This window comes from Lagopus leucura, unplaced genomic scaffold, assembly GCF_019238085.1.
Source record: "Lagopus leucura isolate 7727_CA_CO unplaced genomic scaffold, USGS_WTPT01 Super-Scaffold_100002, whole genome shotgun sequence".
Taxonomy (NCBI): Eukaryota; Metazoa; Chordata; class Aves; order Galliformes; family Phasianidae; genus Lagopus; species Lagopus leucura.
Window position 1 is genome coordinate 54,496,058 of NW_024962263.1, and position 21,442 is coordinate 54,517,499.

At 40.7% G+C, this 21,442-nt stretch overlaps 1 protein-coding gene across 8 annotated transcripts in view; it reads left to right on the top strand.

Moving 5' to 3' along the window:
• The window catches only part of FAM110B (family with sequence similarity 110 member B), a 102,097-nt gene that overhangs the window by 74,885 nt on the left and 5,770 nt on the right, over positions 1 to 21,442 (top strand). For 7 of the 8 annotated variants that reach the window (XM_042870256.1, XM_042870262.1, XM_042870260.1 and 4 more), the window contains one exon: positions 13,712 to 13,778. The exons of the other annotated variant lie outside the window; for it this stretch is intronic. The gene's annotated coding sequence lies outside the window, so the exon portion shown is untranslated. The remainder of the gene's footprint in view (positions 1 to 13,711; positions 13,779 to 21,442) is intronic. 8 annotated transcript variants of the gene reach the window in all.

Below are 21,442 nucleotides of genomic sequence, written 5' to 3' on the forward strand. Positions count from 1 at the left end.
TGAAGGGCATGCAGCATTTTGGGCAGCAGCACAGTGGTACATAGGTTGCTCCTAAGCAGTAATAAAGACATTTCCTCTTGCTTTGGTCCCTGGTAAGGTGGGTAACTGCTGCCTCTTTTTCATGTCATGTTGTTCATCTGTATTGTGTAGTGTGAGCTTAAAACTACTGAGCAGCCAGGGAACTTGTTTCTCCAGCTTAAGAGTATGAAGAGGTACTGAAGGGAAACAGATGTTCCCACAGGAAGCCAGCCAAGTACCTGGGCTCAAGGTGCACATACCCAAGCTCCTTCTAGAGAAAGGAGTACGAGTGCTCTCTTGACCTCAGTTATGTGTTATGATCCCTCTTTGAACTGCTGTCATCCTTTATCAGGTGGGGCAGTTCAAGTGCCCAGTGTGGAGAGTATGCCAAGAACTTTTTATAATGACAGCACCTGGTATGAGTAAATGCAGTTGCATGGTAGAGGTAGGAAGTTTTGTTTTAGGAAGCATGAAGTGACATCCCTGTGCAGCTCTGGTGCGATGACAACTGTTGATGGGTGTTAGTAATAAGAAGCATGTGCTCACTTCAGTTGTTCAGTATTTTCTTTTATGGTGCGCTTTGACTGATTTCTGTTCCTGGTGGTGGTTTCATTATAGAGCACAAATGCGAAGAAGTCTGAATGCAGAGCAATTGTTGGCTTCTTTTTAACACACATTGGTATCGGCACTGCGTGATGAGCTGGCTGCACAGCAAGTCCTATGGTAACAGCAATTATCAGGGTAGTGGGAATCCCCTGTGCCTCAGCTGCAAGTCTTCTGGATATCTCCCACTCTGAATGTGATGCACTAACTGGGGTATGCTGCTATGTAAGGCGAGAAAACATGAGTGCCTTTTTTTTGAAATTGTTTTTTCCTTGAGGAACAAGGTTCCTGTTTGAGGGGGAGGAGGGAAACCCTAAAATTCACTGTGTCACTGTTGTGATGCTCAGCCTGCAGGCACCATTTCTGCATCTGTTCTGGAGGTCACCAAATAAAGGCAGGTTTAGGCACACACATTTTTAGTGACGTAACTCTCTGAGGGTGGCTTTGTGTACTTTCTACTAACAGTAGTGGTTCTCTTAAGCATTCTGCTTCGTATTTATTCAGGGAGTAGCAGTACAGCAAGGAGGATTGGTGTTGTATTGTGTAGAAAGTGAGTTCTTCCTTGGAGATTTGATTAATTTTACTTGTGTGTGTGGACTTAACTGAAGAACATGTGTTCACACAGTTGTTCTATTTAAATTAATGTGGAGTGACTCAGTGTGTATTCACTGCTGTCATCCTGCAATGACTAGGACAGAACGTTTTATTGTCTGAAGACAATGCTGATAATGGTAGCATTAAAACAACATTATAATTTCACACAGCAATTCTCAGTGCCGAGAACTGGGAAGTGACTAAGAAACATGCCACTGTCAGGACTGAGAGCAGGAGCTGACCCTTGGCCTGCCTTTGCCCCCACAGCTCAAACAGCTTTTGGTGTGGAGTGAGCACATTTGCAAAGCCAGTGCTCAGCTGCACCAAGAGCTGTGGTAACATTGTCCTGTCCTGAGGTGAGCCTATCTGAAGCTGCTCTCATCTAGCAGGTAAGCCCAGCACCAGCATTGTGTGCCTGCTGTCCTATTCTGAGGGTAGAAACCATCTGGCCACCCCTTACCATGGTTGTGGTGCTGTCAGGTTGCTGGAAGAGACCCCAGTAGTTAGTAGTTTGCTATTCACGTGTTGTGGATGCTGTACCATTCCTGTAACTTACAAAGCAGAGGTTCAGAAGCAGAGAGTTTTGCAAGGCTTTGTTTCTACAGTAGATGTTGGTGGGGGATTGTCTACAGTGGTGACTAATAGGCGGTAGCTGTACTGTCTTTGCAACTGAAATATAACTTATAAATGCAAATAATTTGTCAGTACAAAATTAATAAACATTGCACAGATGTTATTAATTCTTAGCATCAGCTCTTGTTGTGCAAACGTAAGTGATAACTTCCTTATCAAAAGACTTAGAACCTGCAAACAAAGATGCAGTGATGTGAACCGCATACATTTATTCTTTCTTAGGAAATACTAATGTAGAACAGTCACATTCAAAAATATTCCTTTCCAGTGGATTCATCGTATACTGTTGTAATAACTACATTGGGTTATTCTGGTATAGGGACGATAAAACTGAATAAGAAATTGTTAGTGCAGAGACACTGTTTAGAAATCTCACCAACCTTAAATGGTGCCTGTAATAGCATGCAGTGCAGAAAGTAATCCTAGCATAAAGCTATTTGGAGGGTTGTTAATGAGCATTGCAAAGTTTGTTTCATATCCATTAGTAATTAGCATGGAATATAACTGTGAGTCCAGACTCTAGAATTTTGCACTGAGCATCTTCAAGACACCTAGCTGTTCAGCAGGCTCTGTTTCTGTAATGACTGCCTCTTTCCTGCAGTGTTCAGTAGGAGCTGCCTGACAGAGTAACAAGGCTCCTGCTTTGATTTCAGCAGCTTCATTATTAAGCAGTGCTCATGTCTTAAGATGGATGTTTTTAAAATGTAGCTTGCTTTTGATTGGGATGCTAAAGAAAAAAAAGAGCTTACTTAAGCAAATAAAATGAGGGAAGAGAGTTGCATGTTTTGCAGTCTTGAGATTCCAGACATCCATGCTGTGAAAAATGGACTTTATTTAATTAGCAGATTTCTGTGTGCTTTTGTTTGTTCTCTGTCAGTTTCTCATAGTGCTATTATTTATTTCCACTAAATAGAAAAAATTAGTTTGGTGATTTCTTTTGCTCAAAGTCTGCTAGGGGTACTGCCTCAGAGTTGTACTGCTGTAAATATTTGTATGTTCCTAACTGTGCTGTGGGCACAAACACTGGGGAAGAGCTGAACAGTCAGACTAACTAAAGGTTGTCTGCATATCTGCTGTCTTCTTCTGGCAGAATCGTTGCATGCTTCTGCCTAAATATGATCTGCCATGAACAAAGGAGCAGATCACGTCACTACCATTAGATCGGCTAGTTCAGTAGATGTGACACATACTGCAGAACTTTTCATAGGATTCTCAGTAATTTCCCTACCTGGCACTTGTTTCATGGCATCAGAAAAATCTCCTTTGACGGTTTCTAAATAGCAAGATTTTTATGCCCACCACTTAGGTTTTTCCCAACATATCCTGCATATCTGTATCACTGGTATTTGGGGTAATTGTACCGTATTGAATGTTACAGTATGACCACAGCTTGCTGTAACACCAACTTCAGCAGCTTTGCATCCCTCTCAGTCCTCTCCTGAGCTCAGGAGCAGTAGAATAAAATGATTATTTACGGTGATGAATTTTAACATGTACAGTGTAATATTTTTTTTTTACCATGTCACTCATGTTTGGGTCACTTGCTGTTGAGGATGAGACATAGTGTCACTCACTGGCTGTTGTGACTGAAAGAGATAATCACAGAATCACAGAATAGCCTGGGTTGCAAGGGACCTCAAGGATCAACAATCTCCAACCTCCCTGTCACATGCAGGACCACCAAACTCCACATTTAATACAGACCAGGCTGCCCAGGACCCCATCCAGCCTGGCCAAGAACACCTCCAGGCACAGGGCACCCACAGCCTATCTGGGCAGCCTGTTCTAGCACTTTACCACTGAACTTCCCCCTGACATCCAGCTGAAATCTTCCCTCCTTAAAAAAGAGATAATGAGATGAGGTAAGAGGCACTGTGTAGGTTAGAAGGTGCTTCTGGAGGTACCTGCTGGGCTGAGGCAGGTCTCGTAGAATCAGGTTGCTCTGGGAGGCATCAAGGACAGTTCTAAGGATCCCCAAGGATGGAGGTCCCACAGTCTATCTCGTCTGTTGTTCCAGTGTTTGATCTCCCCTGGGATAAAGAGATTTTTTTTTCTATGTACAGAGCCAGAATTTCCCACACACCTTGGGCCCTCGTCTTGTTAGGTACCCACAGACCATGATCAGGGCCCCCTTTCTTAACAGGGCTAAAGAATTGCAGTGCCCTCTGCCTCCCCTTCGACTGTCTGTGCTCCAGCCCCCTAACTATCCAGGTGTTGGTCTGGCACTGGGCAGCCAGCATCGTTCCAAGCAGTGTGTCCAAAGTATTTTTCCTTTGTTGTGTGCATGATGTATTCCAGAGAATAGTTCCCTTTTTCATCTGGCCCTAATCTCTTCCTTTTTTCTAACTTTTTTGTGCAGCATCTCCGATTAAAGCAAAAAGTATAAAAAGAACTGAAAGCTCTTGTCAGACAATTACACATAACACGCTGAGGCACCAAATGTTATATACAATAATAGAAAAAGATGAGTTCTTTGTTTCTTTAACGGACTCCATTCTTACAGCTATCCTTATTCATTGAGCCTTGATCCTGATTTCTTTTCTTGAAGAGCTTAACACGTGCTGGCTAATATGAAATTAAAAACACTGCATCTGCCAAAGCAAACATCCAAGAGAAAAAGAGAAGTGCATGCTACTGCAGATCCAGGATTTGAGTGTAAATCTTATGCCCTTAATGTCTGAAGTGGAAAAAAGGATCTTAAACAGTGTCTGCTGCTTCCAGATTTTGTTCAGATTAGATTGCCTATGGTATTTCAAGAGCTTTTATGCAGATTTTGTATGCTCTTGCAGCAAATCCAAACACGGTTTAGCAGGGCACAGCGCAGTTGGAGACTGGCTTAGCGCCCAGAGTTTGCTTTTAACCTCTGCAAAGGTCCTTCTCTTTCTCAGCAGTTCTGAATGTGGTGTGGATGGGGGAATAGCCAAAATTTTCAAATCAAGAGAGGAAAAAAGAAAAAAAAATAAAAAGTGAAGATAGAATCTTTCTGAACCTTAGTGAAACCTGTGTAAGAGTACTAATCTGAAAGTAGTAAGTCAGAAAAGACCCTAAGAAACAGGATCAGGCGTATTGTAAACATCCAGCGTAATGACCCAAGAGCTGGGATACCTGATTAATTCAGATTTGATTTTCTAAGTTACACGTTCTCATCTAGCCCAAAATTCATATGCAATTATTCTGTGTGTATAATTCCAGAAGTATTATTGTTTTCAAAGTGCATCACGTGAAGCAGTAGCTTGCAAGTTTTTTTGGTGTGCAGACTGTGTTGTTGTCTAATGCATGTATGAATTCTATAGGAAGAATTTAGACTGTGGACAATACATTTTCTTCTTATAGATATTCTTGAGAATTCATCTGGAATAATTCACAGATTTGTCAAGAAACTGTCTACCATGGGCTAAAACAAGTAATTTATCAAGAGGGTGGCAATTGAAAATCCCAGATGCTACTCTCTCTCTCTGAAATACGATAATATACAGTATTGATCATTTCCTGAAGGGTTGTGGCTCATATCGTGAGCATGATGCTCCTTTTGGAGTTTCAGGTTATGAATAAACCATTAGAAAGGTGGTGTTTGTGACCTAGTCAGGAGTTATGTGTGTGATCTTTCCTCCCTTGCTGAGCAGAGGAAATAACTCAAGGGGGGCTGTGGATGTTTTTACCCATGGCAAACCTTGCCTTAATATTTGGTTTGGTGTCCTTTAATGAAAGGGGTGTGTGCTCTTACGATTTTGTACTAAACTTAAAACAGGACATCGGAAAGTTTAAAAACACAGAGGGAAATTTAACTAGGTAACTGCATGAAAATCAAGAGGTGTGTTCTTGGTTTTTATTTTTTATTTTGGTCACAGAGGAAGGAAAAATCCCCTTTTGGTACTACAGCACACATGAGCTGATTCCTATTTTAATCTCCACCTCTTCATCATGAGGTGTTAGTAACAGATGTGTATGATCTGCTGTCAAGGATGATGATGGACCAGGGATTAGGAGGAATGTATTTCTTAACATTTTACAAGGTGCTTTCTTTGGGTAGCAACAGTACAGCAGGTCTCATTTTCTTATAGGTAGTCTTTACATTTGTACACTCTAGTTTGAACTGCTGCATTTGACTTCGAGACACCAAGCTCCAGATTCTCTGCAATCACAGCTCAACTTGCAGATGTTAAGTGCCTCATGGAAGAGTGCACGAATTCTTTGACTTAAGGCTCGATTAACCATTTCCATGAAACATATGGGTCCAACTTTTCAGTACCCAAGTTCACATTTTGTAAAAATAATTATGCAAAAATGTGTCTGTTTCTAAAAGTTTTTTATATTTACTATGTGAAGTAACTATTGGGAAAGGTAACGTACTTCAAATGCACTGTTCCAGCTATGTTAATTCATTTCAAAAATTCATTTTCTTTTTGTGGTGGATTAAGCAAAACAGAATACAATTAGATGTGCTAGAACACCTGTTCAGTGTTAATTCTGAGAATGAAAGGCTACCTGCAGTTGTTTGTTAATCATAGTTATTGCAAGACTTTTATTTTTTAATGATGCATGTAGACAAATGGGGGATTCAATCATGAGAACACACCAAGTGTATCTTTTGAGTGAGATAAGAGCATGACGCATCCAGATGTGAATATTTCACATAAACCATCACGTATTTTATGTCTCCTATGCCAGTAGTATCCAAATCAGCCAAAATTACCCCATTATTTGTGGAGGCAAAAAGTTCATTCTTTTAACACTTTTCATTTATCTTTTGTGGCTCTGTTTGTTTGCCTGTTCATTTTCCTCTGTTACAGCATTTGCACAATTTCCAATTTTTGCTTTCAGTCATGACAAAGTTACGTTGTAAGTTGTTATATGTCACCTAACTTGTGCCTGCTATACCAAAAGTGCGGTGTGCTCCTTTGTAGAGCATGGGCTGCAGATTCGAGTATCTGCTTTGTTCATTTACATCTTGGCCAACTTGGGAGCTCAGTGCCCAGTGCTTGCTCTCGGTTACTCATTGGTGTTCAGGTAAGATTTGTTGCTATCCCAGTCATTGAAATAAAGTTGCATTTATGGTTTTAACTTGTCCTGTTGTGGCAGTTCTGTGGTTTTGCTGATCAGGATTGAGGTGCTAAACCTGGAAGGCAAAGAGCTATGGCAAGTATATTTATGTATAAATATTTTAGCATTGCACAAAGGGAGCAGACTATAAACACTAAGTTGATTTTCCTTTTTTATACTTTACTATTTGCTGTATTGCAAGTTTGTTATGTATTTTGTTTCATTTTTCTTCAATAAGGGGAAACAGTCTTTAAGGAAAAGAAAAAAATGCTCAGAGTGTAGATATCTGTAGAAAAATCTGTAGAAAAAAGTTTGGTTTCAGCAAGTATAAATAGGAAGAGTTTGATACGTTCTCTGAATCCTGTTAGTGATGATTTGTATACTTACTCCAGGCGTGGGGCTAACCGTGCTCTTTGGTTACGAGCTACTGAAGAAAATGTAACCTTACCGGTATCTTTCAGAACTGGTTATGACCTATGTCCCTCTGCTCGTAATATCCAGATGTTTTTTCATTCTTCAGTTGTATCTCAAATAAGAAATCCAGATACTAGGCTCACTTCTTTACTCTATTTAAAATCCACACTGGGATCTTCCTTTTGTGGCAGACAACTGACCATTCTTTCAGATCTTGAAATTTCAAGTACACAATATCCGACACAATGATCGCTAATCTGGGACCCTCTGTATTTCTGCATATAGTGTAGGGTTTTTGGCACTTAAAGGTATACTAAGTTTGTGACAATACTAGACTGGGAGGAGCTGTTGAACCCTTTGAGGTTACTAAGGCCTTCCTGAAAGATCTTGATAATTGGAGGACTGGGCTATCATCAGTCACATGAAGTTTTAGTGCCCAAGTGCTGCATTATGCACCTGGCATGGACAAGGCAGCCATGGATGCACAGTACAGACTGGAGGACGAGAGGCTGGAGAGCAGCCCCACAGAAAGGGACCTGGGGTTTCTGGTAGATGGCAAGTTGAACGTGAACCAGCAGTGTGCCCTGGCAGCCCAAAGGGGCAACTGTAGCCCAGGGCTACCACTGGTGGAGGGAAGGGGCTGTCCTCTCTGCTTTGCATTGGTGTGGTCTTGCCTCCAGCACTGGGTTGCTGTTTGGGTGCCACAATATAAGAAGGACATGAAACTATAAAGAGGTTGTCCAGAGGTGTGAATTTTCTCAAATCAGTCATTCTCAAAAAGGAACAGCATTCCTTCCTTAACAATTAGTGTATTATTTTGTTTGTTAAATGATTTAAAGAGAAATCTGAAAATAGTAGAAACATCCAGAATTTGTTTAGCTATAAATAAAGTTCTAAAATCCCCAGGTAGTTGTTAATGTTTTTCACTTGACCTTGATTTTACCAGTAGATGTGAGGGACTGTTAAAATTAGGATAACAAGCAATTGCATTATGCCAGCTGCCTGGCCGTTGTGGTGTGTTTTTTCTAGGCATTCCAGAAGGATTTTTTTTTTTTTTTTTTTTTTTTTTTTGTTTTAGAGAGAAAGGTGTATGAGGCTGTGGGATTCTAGACAAAAAAAAGCACAATAGATAAACATGAGTTCAGTGGAGAATGACAGTTCAAACCGATATGAATTGTTGACTTGAAAAATACTTTAGAGATTAACATTGCCTAGTGTGGTTCTAGTCCAGTTTTTTTGTCTGGTGCTTCCTGCCTAGGTGTATTTTCTCCCTTTACAAATGATGTCAAACCTTCCAGTTAATTTTTGTGTTTTCAGAAGTCTGACATCACTTTCCCTGCGTGGTTTTGATCTGACATGTCTTAATTTTTTTTTTTTTTTTTCATTCTTTCTCTTTTTTATTCTTAAAAACATGAGATTTGGAAAGATGAGGATTGTTGCTTTAATGATTTACCTTGAGGCCAGCGTTAAACTATATTCCATGCACCCATCTAGTATCTCATGATCAATTGGTTCTTTGCACGGACCTCAGCTACCATGTCTTTAGCACAGTAACAGCCTATTTGTTACTGATTTTGAAGAGGAGTAATGTAGCATCACTGCCTGTTTCTAAAAGTAAGTATTGTAGACGCCAGTCTTTTCTGCAGAGATAATATGAATCTGCTATCATTGATCTTGTTAGATTACTTAACCAGAAAAAAATCGAAATGAGCAATATGTGGAGGGGTAAACTTGCAAAACTGGCAGTGCTTGCTATTGCAGTCTTGCTGAGTGCAAGTGCTCTGATGCACCCTGTCTGCAGGGACAGGTTTGTGCACCACCAAAAAGAAGCATTGAACTCTCAATGTTTATACATGCTAGCAAATATTATAACACTGTATTGTGTGTCCAGTGTAAAAACTGCATGGCAGCTTGCCTAGATATATCTTTATCTGAATCGTATGTCTGTAAGGGAAATGAAATCCTGCACCTCCAGGTCCAAGAATAAATCCAAGCAAGAATTAAAGAGAATGAAAGAATCAGTGATGTTAGTTGTCAGCAGTAATAAGCTCTGTACTTTTTTAGAGGCCAGTCATTTGGTAATGCTTTAGTCACAAGTACGTGATTTCTTCTGAGCCAAGGCCAGCTGCATATTGTACTGTTGATTTTCCAGCAGGTGTGGAACATCTTCTTGGCCCTTCTTCCACCTCATAGAAAAGGCAGGCATTGGTTGTTCAGTGGTCTTTACACACAGAATCACAGAATCACCCGGGTTGGAAGGGACCCCAAGGATCATGTAGTTCCAACCCCCCTGCCTAGCAGGGCCACCAAACATACACATTCAGATCAGGTTGCCCAGGACCCCGTCCAACCTGGCCTTAAACACGTCCAAGGACGGGGCATCCACAACCTCCCTGGGCAGCCCGTTCCAGGGCCTAACCACTCTCCTAGTAAAGAACTTCCCCCTAACATCCAACCTAAATCTTCCCTCCCTCAACTTGGATCCATTTCCCCTAGTCCTGCTGTTATCAGCCCTTTTGAAGAGTTTACTCCCCTCCTGGGTGTAGGTTCCCTTCAGGTATTGATAGGCTGCAATGAGGTCACCCCGCAGCCTTCTCTTCTCCGGGCTGAACAAGCCCAACTCCCTCAGCCTGTCCTCATAGGGGAGGTGCTCCAGCCCCCTGATCATCTTAGTCGCCCTCCTCTGGACCCTTTCCAAAATCTCAATGTCTTTCTTGTACTGAGGGCTCCACACCTGGACACAGTACTCCAGATGGGGCCTCACAAGAGCCGAGTAGAGAGGGACAATCACCTCCCTGTCCCTGCTGGCCACCCCTCTCCTGATGGAGCCCAGGATCCCATTTGCCTTTCGAGCTGCCAGAGCGCACTGCTGGCTCATGTTCAGTCTCTCGTCCATCAGGACCCCCAGGTCCTTCTCTGCCGAGCTGCTCTCAAGGACCACTCCTCCCAGCCTGTACAGGTGCCTGGGGTTCTTCCGGCCCAAATGCAAAACCTTGCACTTTGCCGTGTTGAACCTCATCAGGTTCACCCGAGCCCAGCCCTCCAGCCTGTCGAGGTCCCTCTGAATGGCATCCCTTCCTTGCACCGTATCAACCGCACCACTCAGCTTGGTGTCGTCAGCAAACTTGCTGAGGGTGCACTCAATTCCCTCATCGATGTCATTAATAAAGATGTTAAAGAGCACCGGTCCCAAGACAGACCCTTGGGGGGCACCACTTGTTACCGGCCTAACCGGTCTTTCTGAGTTGCTCTGCACTGGGGCTGGGCTGTGCAGCTAGGCAGGGGAACAAAAAGTTTGCAAGAAGAATCTAACAGTGCATATGGGAAGGGATGAGATTTTCTAAAGATATCACAATTATATTGCACTGTGTTGGACTGAAAGAGTGCTGGAGGATATCTGGCAGTTCATCCACTTACAGCAGCAAATTCAAGGTATAGTTCTGCCTTGAGCTGTTCATTCTTACACCTACAAAATCCCCTGGCACTTTCCTGCCTGCAGTTTGCTCTCCTACCAGGTACAGAAGCAGATAGGTACGTGCCCCCAGGCTTCACCAGATGTTTGCGCATTATAGAGCCTCGTGGTTGGTCCCCTTTGAGGATGGCATGTGTAGATTGAGGAATACTGTGCTGTCCTGGTGTTTGAAGAACTTGCATAATATTTAGACTTGTATGTGGAAATACGCTTTTTGACTGGGAATGGCACAAAGAGCCTTTGTGGCAATGCAGTGCAATTGTTTGCATGGTTTAGTGCTGATAATGTATGTAATGTGTGTGTATAAGCCACCAGAAACATGCTTTGTGTAAACCACTTTCTTGAATTTTGTGCCTTTTGTCTGTTTTGTAAACCAGTCTGACTCATTATTTCTCTACTTATTAACAATTTTTTCACTGTTTTTAGTTGTGTTTTTTGTTTTTGTTTTTTGTTTTTTTTGTGTGTGTGTGTCTGCTCAACTGAGTTGTTGTTTTTGTTCCATATCTCAGTTGGATGTTAGGGGGAAGTTCTTTACTAGGAGAGTGGTTAGGCCCTGGAACGGGCTGCCCAGGGAGGTTGTGGATGCCCCGTCCTTGGACGTGTTCAAGGCCAGGTTGGACGGGGTCCTGGGCAACCTGATCTGAATGTGTATGTTTGGCGGCCCTGCTAGGCAGGGGGGTTGGAACTACATGATCCTTGAGGTCCCTTCCAACCCGGGTGATTCTGGGATTCTGTGATATCAGTTGATGTCAATTGATACCAATGATATACACTAATACCAGTAATGTGCCTAAAAGCTCCACAGAATGTGAATCTGTTTGCTTTTTGTTTGTACATCTATCTCTTTCATTGTTACCCTGGGTCAGATCCAAGTTCAGTGAAGCTTGTGTGGTGTATCCCTTCCGGGTAATTTCACAGTTTAATGTGTGTCCTCTCAAGAAAACCCTTGAGACGTGGAGGAGGATGTTTATTGTGGAAGCAGGGAATTGTGACAATCCTCTGTACAAGAGCTTCTCAGTATTAATATTGACACTTTTTATTATCATGACCTCTTTCTAGTGCTTAGGAAATGCAGTAAGCCACACGTTTTTGAAATTGTATATACTATATACACTAGTGTTCACTAAATATATCCTACTGCGTAGCTCACACTGTCATTCCCATCATAAATGTGTTGATCCTTGTTGCTGTTTGAAATAACAATCTTAAATAAGCATTATATTTTCTGAGGAAATGATAGAGCGTGTTCTATTCTTGCCAATATTTTGAAGGGCTTTATTTTTGTTTGTAGGTATTATCTCTCAAATAGTTTTCAAGTCAGTTTGTATTGCCGGTACTAGAGTAAGCCATGTATTTGTGAATGCTTGTGTCTGTATATTTGTGTCAATAACTTAAAAAAAAAAATAAATAAAATAAAAAAACATTCAATATGTTGATGTGGGAAACAGGGAACTCTTTGCTGCTTGCCCTTAGAGCATGTCTGTTTTATTGCATGCTCAGGTCTGGCAAGTTATTGCAAATCCAACTAAACTCAAACCAGAATCTTTCTGCCAGGGAGAAAGGCTGTGTTGTGCTGCAGAGCTGCTTCCCTGTCAAAATCAATATACAGATTTATTTCTCCCTAAATGGTTGTTTATAAAAGTAATCACAGAAATAGAATCTCAAAATGTTTAATTATGTCATTTTGTATCTGCTCAATATATTCTGAATGTATTTACACATGTTTAGCAAGTGATGCAAAATACAAAGGTTTGAATTTTTTTTTCCTTGTATGTTTTAGTAACTGAGATAAATTCAAAATGGTATGTATTAATGTTGGAGAGAAAAAGAAGATGGTCAGTAGGAAGAGAAACGTGTGTGAACTAGCTAGACCAGGAGGAATGTTTTGCAAAATTGCTACTGCCCCAAATCCTCACAAGATACCAAAAAGGCTAATGTATATATTTTTAATTAAAAAATAGAATAGTATTCTCTTGCATTAACAGAAATTTCTACTTTTCCATGATCTTGTGTCACCATTTGAAAGTCATAGTTCTTCCATGAATAATTACTTCATGTAAGTGTTGGAAAGAAATGACCAGTTTCTAATAGCTGTGTAAAAACTTAGTTGTCTTTAATTGGAGTTGGTGATTTGGAAGATATCCTGTCAGCTATCTCTGTTTCCCAGCAGGGAGATGTGCGGGTGTTCTTAAGCATACAAAGTTTTACTCTTTGAGCTGTGAATATTGGAGGTCACCTAAAAATAAGTCATTACTGTGGATTTCATATTTCTGAAATTTCATGTTTTTAAGTCAGAATCAACAAGCAGATTCCAGAAAGTAGCATTAGCATTTACATATTGATATTTTTCCTCAAATGAATATCCCCAGGGTAGCTGACACTGATTCTACACCCTGCTAAAGCTATTGCACAGAAGTGCTATTTTTGGTTTTCTGCTCTTTATAATGTTATATTCTCTCTTCTTCATCTGGAAATCAGAAAAAGCAAACCAAAAGTCTTTGTTTCTCTAGAATAGGAACCTAAAATACAAAATTCAATGTTAGCCTTAATCTGTGCATTACAAATTTCGTTTTGAAATTTGGTCCTGTTTGCTTTTTATCCACAGCATGGCTGAATCTCAGTCTTGGACCTCAGAACTGTGGCAAATGAGAGCTTATGATCTGAGACATCCCAAATGTCTTTTTAATTAGTTTTTATTACACAGCTCATAGCTTTTCCAGTGTGCAACCACGTTGATTTCATCACGTCTTTAGTCTTTCATGGTTGCTCTGGTGCTGTGTAGCTGTCTTCCTTTCTAGTAAGTGGACCAGCTTTGATGCTTTGTTTCCACATCCTCCAAGTGATGTATACAAGGCTGCCATACTTCTGCCTTTTTTTTTTTCTTTCCCCATTTTTTTTTAAATTGCTTTTTTTCATATTATTTTTTCTTTCTTTCAGCCTCCACTGGAACTTTGCAGTCTGCCATTCAAAGCCTGAACAAGAGCTCGACACTGTGCTTTTTCAGGTATGCTTCTTTAAATACACTTTCTCATGGAGGGGAGGGGTGTTAATGGAAGGAGAGCATCTCCAGAGGATCTTTTCCTCGTTCTCATAGCGAATCTTTTTTTTTTTTTTTTTTTTTTTTAATCCTTTCTAATTGATTGGGTTGGGAGATTCATTTGTACAGTTTAAGAAAGATTGAGGCTTGCTTTTGCTGCCCTCGGTCACACTGCATTACGCATGTCAACATGGCAAAATAATTTGAGTAGTTCCTGGTGTTTTTTCCTTCTTTATTCCAGACGTACACTTCGGTTACAGTCTTCCAATTCAGTAGATGCTGATATTTTCTGACTTCCAGCATGAGTGCACAATTCTAACCCTATCTGATTATTATTACTGATGTGCTCAAAAACAGAGGGAAGCTTAAACATCCAAGAGTCCATTCACAGTGCTCTGAGCCTGATTTCAAAGTTGGAGCAGGAGATGGACTTTAAAGCTTAGAATCTTTTACTTGTCTTTAGAGCTTCTGAGCAAAAGAAAGGAAATCCAGTATCAAGAAAAATTGAGAGCGTGTCTTATATTGAGTAGTTTTGTTCTCAGTTAGTACAAAGAAATCACTTGAAACCCAGGGAATCGGAAGTTGTATGAGTATGGCAGTTTGTACCAGTGATCATAAAATTCTCTAAGAGTTACTAAAGCACTTGCAGCATTTATTTGAAGCAAGGAAAAAATCGATAATCAATATCTGATGCATCATTTGTCAAATCAGCAACATGCTTCACTAATACATGGTTTTAATTCCACTCTAGAAGGCATTTTGCATTTGTCTGTTTCTTATCACCAGATTCAGCTTTAGAATGTAAATATGCATTGTTTGGGGTCTTAAATTAACGGTTATCACTGCTCTTTTTATTTGAAACAAAAATATTAAGTCTAAGAGTACACGTGGCAAGTTCAGGGGTAAGATGTTGAAATAAACTCAAAACCAGTTTATGTTAGTTGAGGAGATTCAGGTATGTTCAAGATAGGTTGTGGTCTGAAATTGAAAGACATCAAAGCTGTACTGCAAAGTACAGCTAATTCCACAATCACATTTTATGTACTTACCTTGCTAGTGGCATTTCATATGGGATTTGTTTCCATCTTCTTAGAGAATAAACTTAATGTTTGGTGTTTGTGCAGATGCTCCAGGAAGTCTGCAGTTGTCTGGGAGACACACTGTGTATCCTACAAGTATGAAAGATGGAGTCCATGATTTATGATAATGGCAACATTCAGCCTTGGATGTAGTGACACAGTCAGCCCTCCTAAATGTTGTCTTTTTAGAGGATGTGTGGAGACCAGAGCCGATCAGAATCATAGAATGACTGAGGTGGAAGGCTCTGGAGGCCTTCTGGTTGCTCAGATCAGTGACAAGCTGGTGCTAGCAACTGAGGGGGTGTCCCCTTCATTGTAGAGGCTTGGCTCCCTGACAGCAATGGGGATGGTAGGCTGACCAGAAGAGGTTACCTTTACATGCCAAGCATGTGGGCACATGAAAGAGCCGACACCACATCTCCTCACCTGAGGCTCAGAGCTTTGTTTGTAGCATCTCATGATTCTTCTGTCTTACAGAGCTTGGTTTTGTGATTTTTGGAATTTCTCTAGATCCACTTTCTCAAAAAGTGCTCTAATACTCATTTCTAAATACGTAATAATTCATGAGGGTCAAGCCATAGCTTTGAGCTCAGGAGACTTGTATCCAATTTCTAGACTGGAATAAAATTTATTTTATTTACTGGTGAGAGGTGAGCTACTAACATTGCTGTGTATCGTGTATGAGAGGAGGATGGATATCTAGGTAGTGGTAAAATAATCTGGGGGGTATATGTGCAGAGAAATAAGCGAGTCTATTTAAACAGTCTAAGGCACTTCTTAGGAGAGGGTCAGCAGTGATCCTAGCTACAGAACTCTCCCAGGGCAAGCCTGTTGCAGGTATTGGTGCTGCAGCAGCTGATGGCATGTGAAGGGCAGCCAAAAGGAAGAACTGGCTTTGGAGAATCTACAGCAGCAAACCTCTGCGTTTTGTTCATAACTGGCAGGTGTTTTTGATTGACTGGGTTTCCTCCACTGTTTGTATTCCTCTTGAAAATGAGAGCCTCAAAGGCTGATTTCCTTCTGCAGACTTCTGCCAATCCCCTGGGGCCAGTTCCTCCTTGCCAGCCCACCAGGGCTCCATGGGCAAGCTGTCCAAAGCATGGAAGCTGCAGAAATGGGGAGAGGCATGTGGGGCGTAAGAGTTGTGATAGAGGCGATGAGGAAAAGCACTTGAAGTATCTTCCTTTTTCCTTTAATCCCATGCTATCCTTGAAATCTTTCTCTGCTTCCCAGCCCACTGTTTGCTGCCACCATCTCTATTCCCATCACTTCACTGCTTTTTTCCGAGTAACTGCATTTCTCCTCAGACCTTCTATGTCTTGCAGTTTGCCTGTCCCCATACTCCTAGTTACTGGTGGTTGTTTGTTTGTTGGTTTTTATTGGAGCTGTGATTCCTCCCTCTGCTGCTTCCATCTCCACTTGATTAAACGCACCAATGCAGTGGTCATGACTCAACGCAGCTTTTCTTTTCTTTAAGGCACTGGGATTTTTATGGTGTTGCTAAAGATGTGGCCAGGAAGAATTTTTGTCATAACTTCATTAGGGTCCTCGGATACACAGAAAGCCATTTAGTAAGAAGAATCTGAGCAATTCTGACTTTACAAGTGCAGCTTTTTAAAGACACTTGTAGTGAAGTGTCATTACGTTAAATGTCACTAATAGGAAACAGGCTCAATGTATTTTAACAGCTAACATTTCAACAACTGTAGTAAATACATCCACACAAATGTGCAATCCCAGTGAACATACAGCATAGAATTTGGGTTATACAGCTTTACTGTATTGATAGCAACAATACTGGTATTTCTGACCACATACTTCAAGAAATCTTAAATATACAGATGCAGTGGTATGCATTCCTCTAACTTTCTTTCTTGACTTCCAGCAGCATGTATCTTTAGAATGGAGGCTGGAGGAAAGAGGAATGAAATATTCTGTGGTATGGGAAAATGTTCTCTTATCTAGAGAAAAACATAGCTGTACCAGTCTAAATTAAAAGAGATGATTAAAAAAAAAAAAAAGGGGGGGGGGGGGGAAACCACTTGATTTGTTTATACACCATCAAAAGATTTTAGCTTTGTAGCTTGTTTTGGAAAAAATAAATGTTCGCTGTTTCATGTGTTTGAAGTTTGACTGTTTATAAATGGTTAGCCCAGAACAATTCTGGTGCAGAAATTAAGTAGCCATGCAGACTTTACTGCAACATTATGTCATGTTATAGAAGAGGATATTTAGAGCAGAGACTTGACAAACAACACCCCACAGCTAATCAGAAGAATGACTGAAAGTCTTCCGTTGTCAGAATGGGGCCATGCTCTTGTATTCCACAAGGTGAACATTGCCATTTTTCTCATGTTATTGCTTTCAGCCATAACCAGTTTGTAATTGTGCCTACCTTATTACCTTTCTGTGTATTTGTAGTATCAGTAAAACATGTTCACTTGCTGTGTTTTAATATTAGAGTGAAACAGTTTTTTGTTTGTGAATGTAGTTTATTAAAAAAAAAAAAAAAGAATTTTCCATATAAGAAGATACCAGCAAGCTGTTAAACTTGAGAAGGCTAAAAACAGTGTAATCAATATAACTTTATGTCCTTATTTGTAAAAAATGTGCATTACAAGAACCACTCCGTATACTTACGCACTATTTCTTTCAAATGTACTTTCATAGACTGTAAGAAACTTCAGAAGGATGCTAGTTCTGAAACTTTGAGAATAAATGTTTTAAAAGCTTTCCTTACCAATTGAATCTCTGATTACTACAGGAAAGGAATTTTTAAATCTGAAATATTTTCTCCATTTATAGTAGCTTTTCATGGTCTCTTGTTTTTTTCACAGTATAAATTGTTGGGGTTGTTTCTCTTCCGGGCTGTATTTGTTGACTCTGGATCTTCGTGTGCTTTTACATTACTGGAGTTTTGCAGGCTTACGAAGTGCAAGGGAATGTCTAACTGCAGCTATTTTCATTGTGGGATTATGGCTTTTTAAATAAAAGCCGTTTATAGCTGTGATATGATCTTCCTTCAATATATTTTGCATTGCAAACAGTTTCAGAAAACATTCTCAATAAAACATAGTCTAAACATGGCAACTTCAGATTTCAGAGGGTTTGACCTTATATGACAGAGTCTGGTGAACTTTTTCCACCCCACAAAAATGAGTTGGCAGTAGCAGCTGCTGTCCGTTCGCATACATGAGATCAGAAGTACCTCATCCTCTGAGAAATGGGAGACTGCACCAATTGCCCAGCCTCCGAACTGGGGCAAGTTTCCACCTCCCAGAGAAGATAACTGGGTATTCTTGGGTGGCTCTTCCTGTTTCAACTAGAAGCCGTCCTACCTCCTAGAAATTAATTATGCTGGAGCAGTGTTAACTAACCTGGTTTTCACATCAAGAGCCCTATATGAGATTTCTTACTCTTCCTGTAATTTAAAGAAAGCTTGCAAATTTTAGTGGAAAATTTTTAAAAGAAGTGCTGGAGAAGAATCAGTCTTTACATGCAATTTAGAGGAGTTTAAGCACTTGCTGTGGAGGTCATCTTGCAGTTGGCATTCCAAATGAAGCAGAGGCAGAAGCGTTTTCTGTGATATCCTTGTTAGCCCCCACTGCATTTTGGGGGCCTGCAGCATGCTCAGAGGACTCATGCTGGGTTAAGCAGTGTTAATGAACAAAGACAGGCAGGAAAATCCATGGTTCATCTAGAGCTTGGGAATTGGCCATCAGGCTTAGTTAGCCATGTGCGTGCCCATTCATGTCAGTAACAGGACTGTTCCCATGCTGAGCGGCAGCTGTTTGCAGGACATGTCTTGAGCATCTCTCTACTCATGCCTGTTTCTTCTAGCTTCTCCCAGCTCCTTTCCATGGGAGTTAACTGTGGGAGATGGGGACGGTGCCTAGGTTTTAGTATGTTTGGTGTTTAGAGTGTAGTCAGGAGAGCTCCAAACTGTTGGTATGAGCAGAAATTGCTGTCAAAGCAGCAAGTGCTCCACTAACGAGGATCAGGTTTGGGGGAAGGGATACTTAAGAAGTTCCTGGGCTGTTTCCTGGCTGCCCAATTGCTGGTTGGGTGACCGTTGCATGGATCCTGCCTGTGAGATGTGTGCCTGTGTGAGCGTTGGACTGAGGATGCTCTGGGTGTATCTTATGCATTTTTGCAGATAGAGGATTTTGATTTTTCTTCTTCACTAACGCATGTGGTTTGTACTGAACCAATTATGTATGGAAACCACAAAGGTTTGGGTAGCTTCAAATATGGCTTACTCTTAAAATGAGCTGGTTAGGAATTTCCACAGATCTCAGGTGCAAATTAATCTGAAGTGTTCTCTTTAAAATGTTGTTTTTTTTTTTTTTTTTTTTTCCCAACATCTTAATTAAAACTGTTTTGTTGTTCAGCCTCCCTCTGTTTTCTCCCAGTGTGCAGTGATGGCACGCAAGGCCAATTAATTAATTTTGCTACACATTGAAAATGTGGCCTCTTGGAAAGTAAATGGTTTACCAGGATGCCAAATCCAAGCAGGGCTGGAAAGGCAGCAGCAAACAGGGGCAAGGAGACTCAAGATGCTGGCTTTTCCTACTGGTAGAGGGGAAGAGAGAAGAAGAGCAATAGATAGCACTTGATGATCTCTAGAGGTCTGTTCCAGCCCTAAAAGTTCTGTGATTCTGATGAGCACTGAAGTGTTGTTACAGAACACTGGGGCCAAGTGTCTTCTGCTGAAGAAGACATTTTATTTGATTTCTGAAAGTGCAGGGAATCTTAGGGAAACTGTAGGGGCAGAAGACCAGAATGAAGGGCTGTGTGGAGCTTGTGGAGTATACTTTTAAGTGTAGTGCCCATGGAGAGAGACAGAATAAGAAGTGCTTTGAACTCTGGATCATTGGGACTGGCTGAGGAGCGAATGACTGGATTGCAACCCAAGGTCTACCTAAAGTTTTGCAAAGTGTTTTAAAGAAATATTCAGGCAAAATATACATTAAAATAGAAGTATTCACAAAAAGCCAGAGCTACAAATATAATGAGAAGTTACATCACATTGCTTTATACTTTATAGGTCTTCTCTTGAAGTATTTTTAAATGAGAGGCTGAAATTATTCAGAAGAGTGCAGTATGTTGCAAGTAACATAGGGATTAGAGAAAGCAGCATTGATTTCCATTACTGCTTTTACAAACACAGTACGTAGTTTCTCTCTAATTAAGACAGCAACTTGTATTTTTTTGGTACTCTCTTCATGGAAGAAAGGGAAACTTAATTCCTGAGGTTTCTTGTGTATTTGCACAGCTGCCTGCGTCTTTTACAGCAATCACACTTTTCATGTTTGGGCAGTATTTACCCAGAAGCAAGTATCGCTAATAGTGGAGTGTGCCTGCTGGGTAAAACCTCTAACAGCATCAGTTTTCAGAACTGAAAAGAAACAAAATAATTTCTGATGGCTTTTCTTTCAGAGAGGATTCTCTTTGCAGCTTGCACTGAGCATGCAGTACCGAGGCAGAATGCAAGTACAGCCATGGAGGTGCATCCCCAACATTTGTACCTCCGTGGATTTTCCAAATGCTATTTCCCCATAACAGTGTAAGCGTTTCTGGTTACATCAACATCCTCGTTTAAACCTCATTTTAACTGCAAAGTGAAATAGAAACTGTCAAGTAATGGTGGCATTCTTGATAGAGTTTTATCTTTCAAGGTTTTCTTGTGCAAACTTGTCAACTTACTGCACTTCAGGCAGATATTTAACATCAGTGGGTGTTGTTGAGTGTAATGCCAGAGCAAATCAGAATTGGCTTAAATATATAATACACAGTGCAAAGCAGCTGCCTTGATCACCAGCTTTCCCCATTGGTGGAAATTTCCCACCTCTACATCCCTGTGCCACTCCTGGTTTTAGGTCACTGCATACCGAGTTTTATGACCTTTTGGGGGCTCCACCTCCTCCCTGAGCAGATACTGCCCTTCATTTATTTGTCACTGTTTCATGTTCCCAAAGGGCATCACTTTGATTTGATTTTGGTTCATGGTAGATCTGGAAGATGATTCCATCTCCTCACGCTTTATGTCTTAACAGCTAATGTAATATGAGGCCAAGTTTGCACCCGTCTGTGTTTATCTAAAATTGGTTTCACAAATGTCATACTGCTGCCATTCTGGAGGTGGATTGTTCAATGCCAATTTAATCCTTATTTGTTTTTGTTCATATTTTTAAACTTATTAATATAAACTACATGCAAGGTTTATGCTGATGGTTCTCCTAAGAACTGGTATGGGCTTGAGGCGTACATGATACTATATCCTAGTGCACAGCCTTGTAGCAAGTTACTCTCACTGAAGTCCTCATTCATTGGCTTTATAGGCTCTTAATGTGCACCTCGCCATTCGCTGAACCTATGATTTTTCATCTGTATGCTATGGCCCTGTGCAAAATTTGTTTTGTGATTTCTCTGAGCTCTATTGAGATCATTTGTACTTGAATTTATGATGCTTGTGGTGCATCTTGAGGCTGCGTAGTTATACTTTACCATCAGGAAAATATAATTGACACAGGCCTTTAAATACCAAGGAAA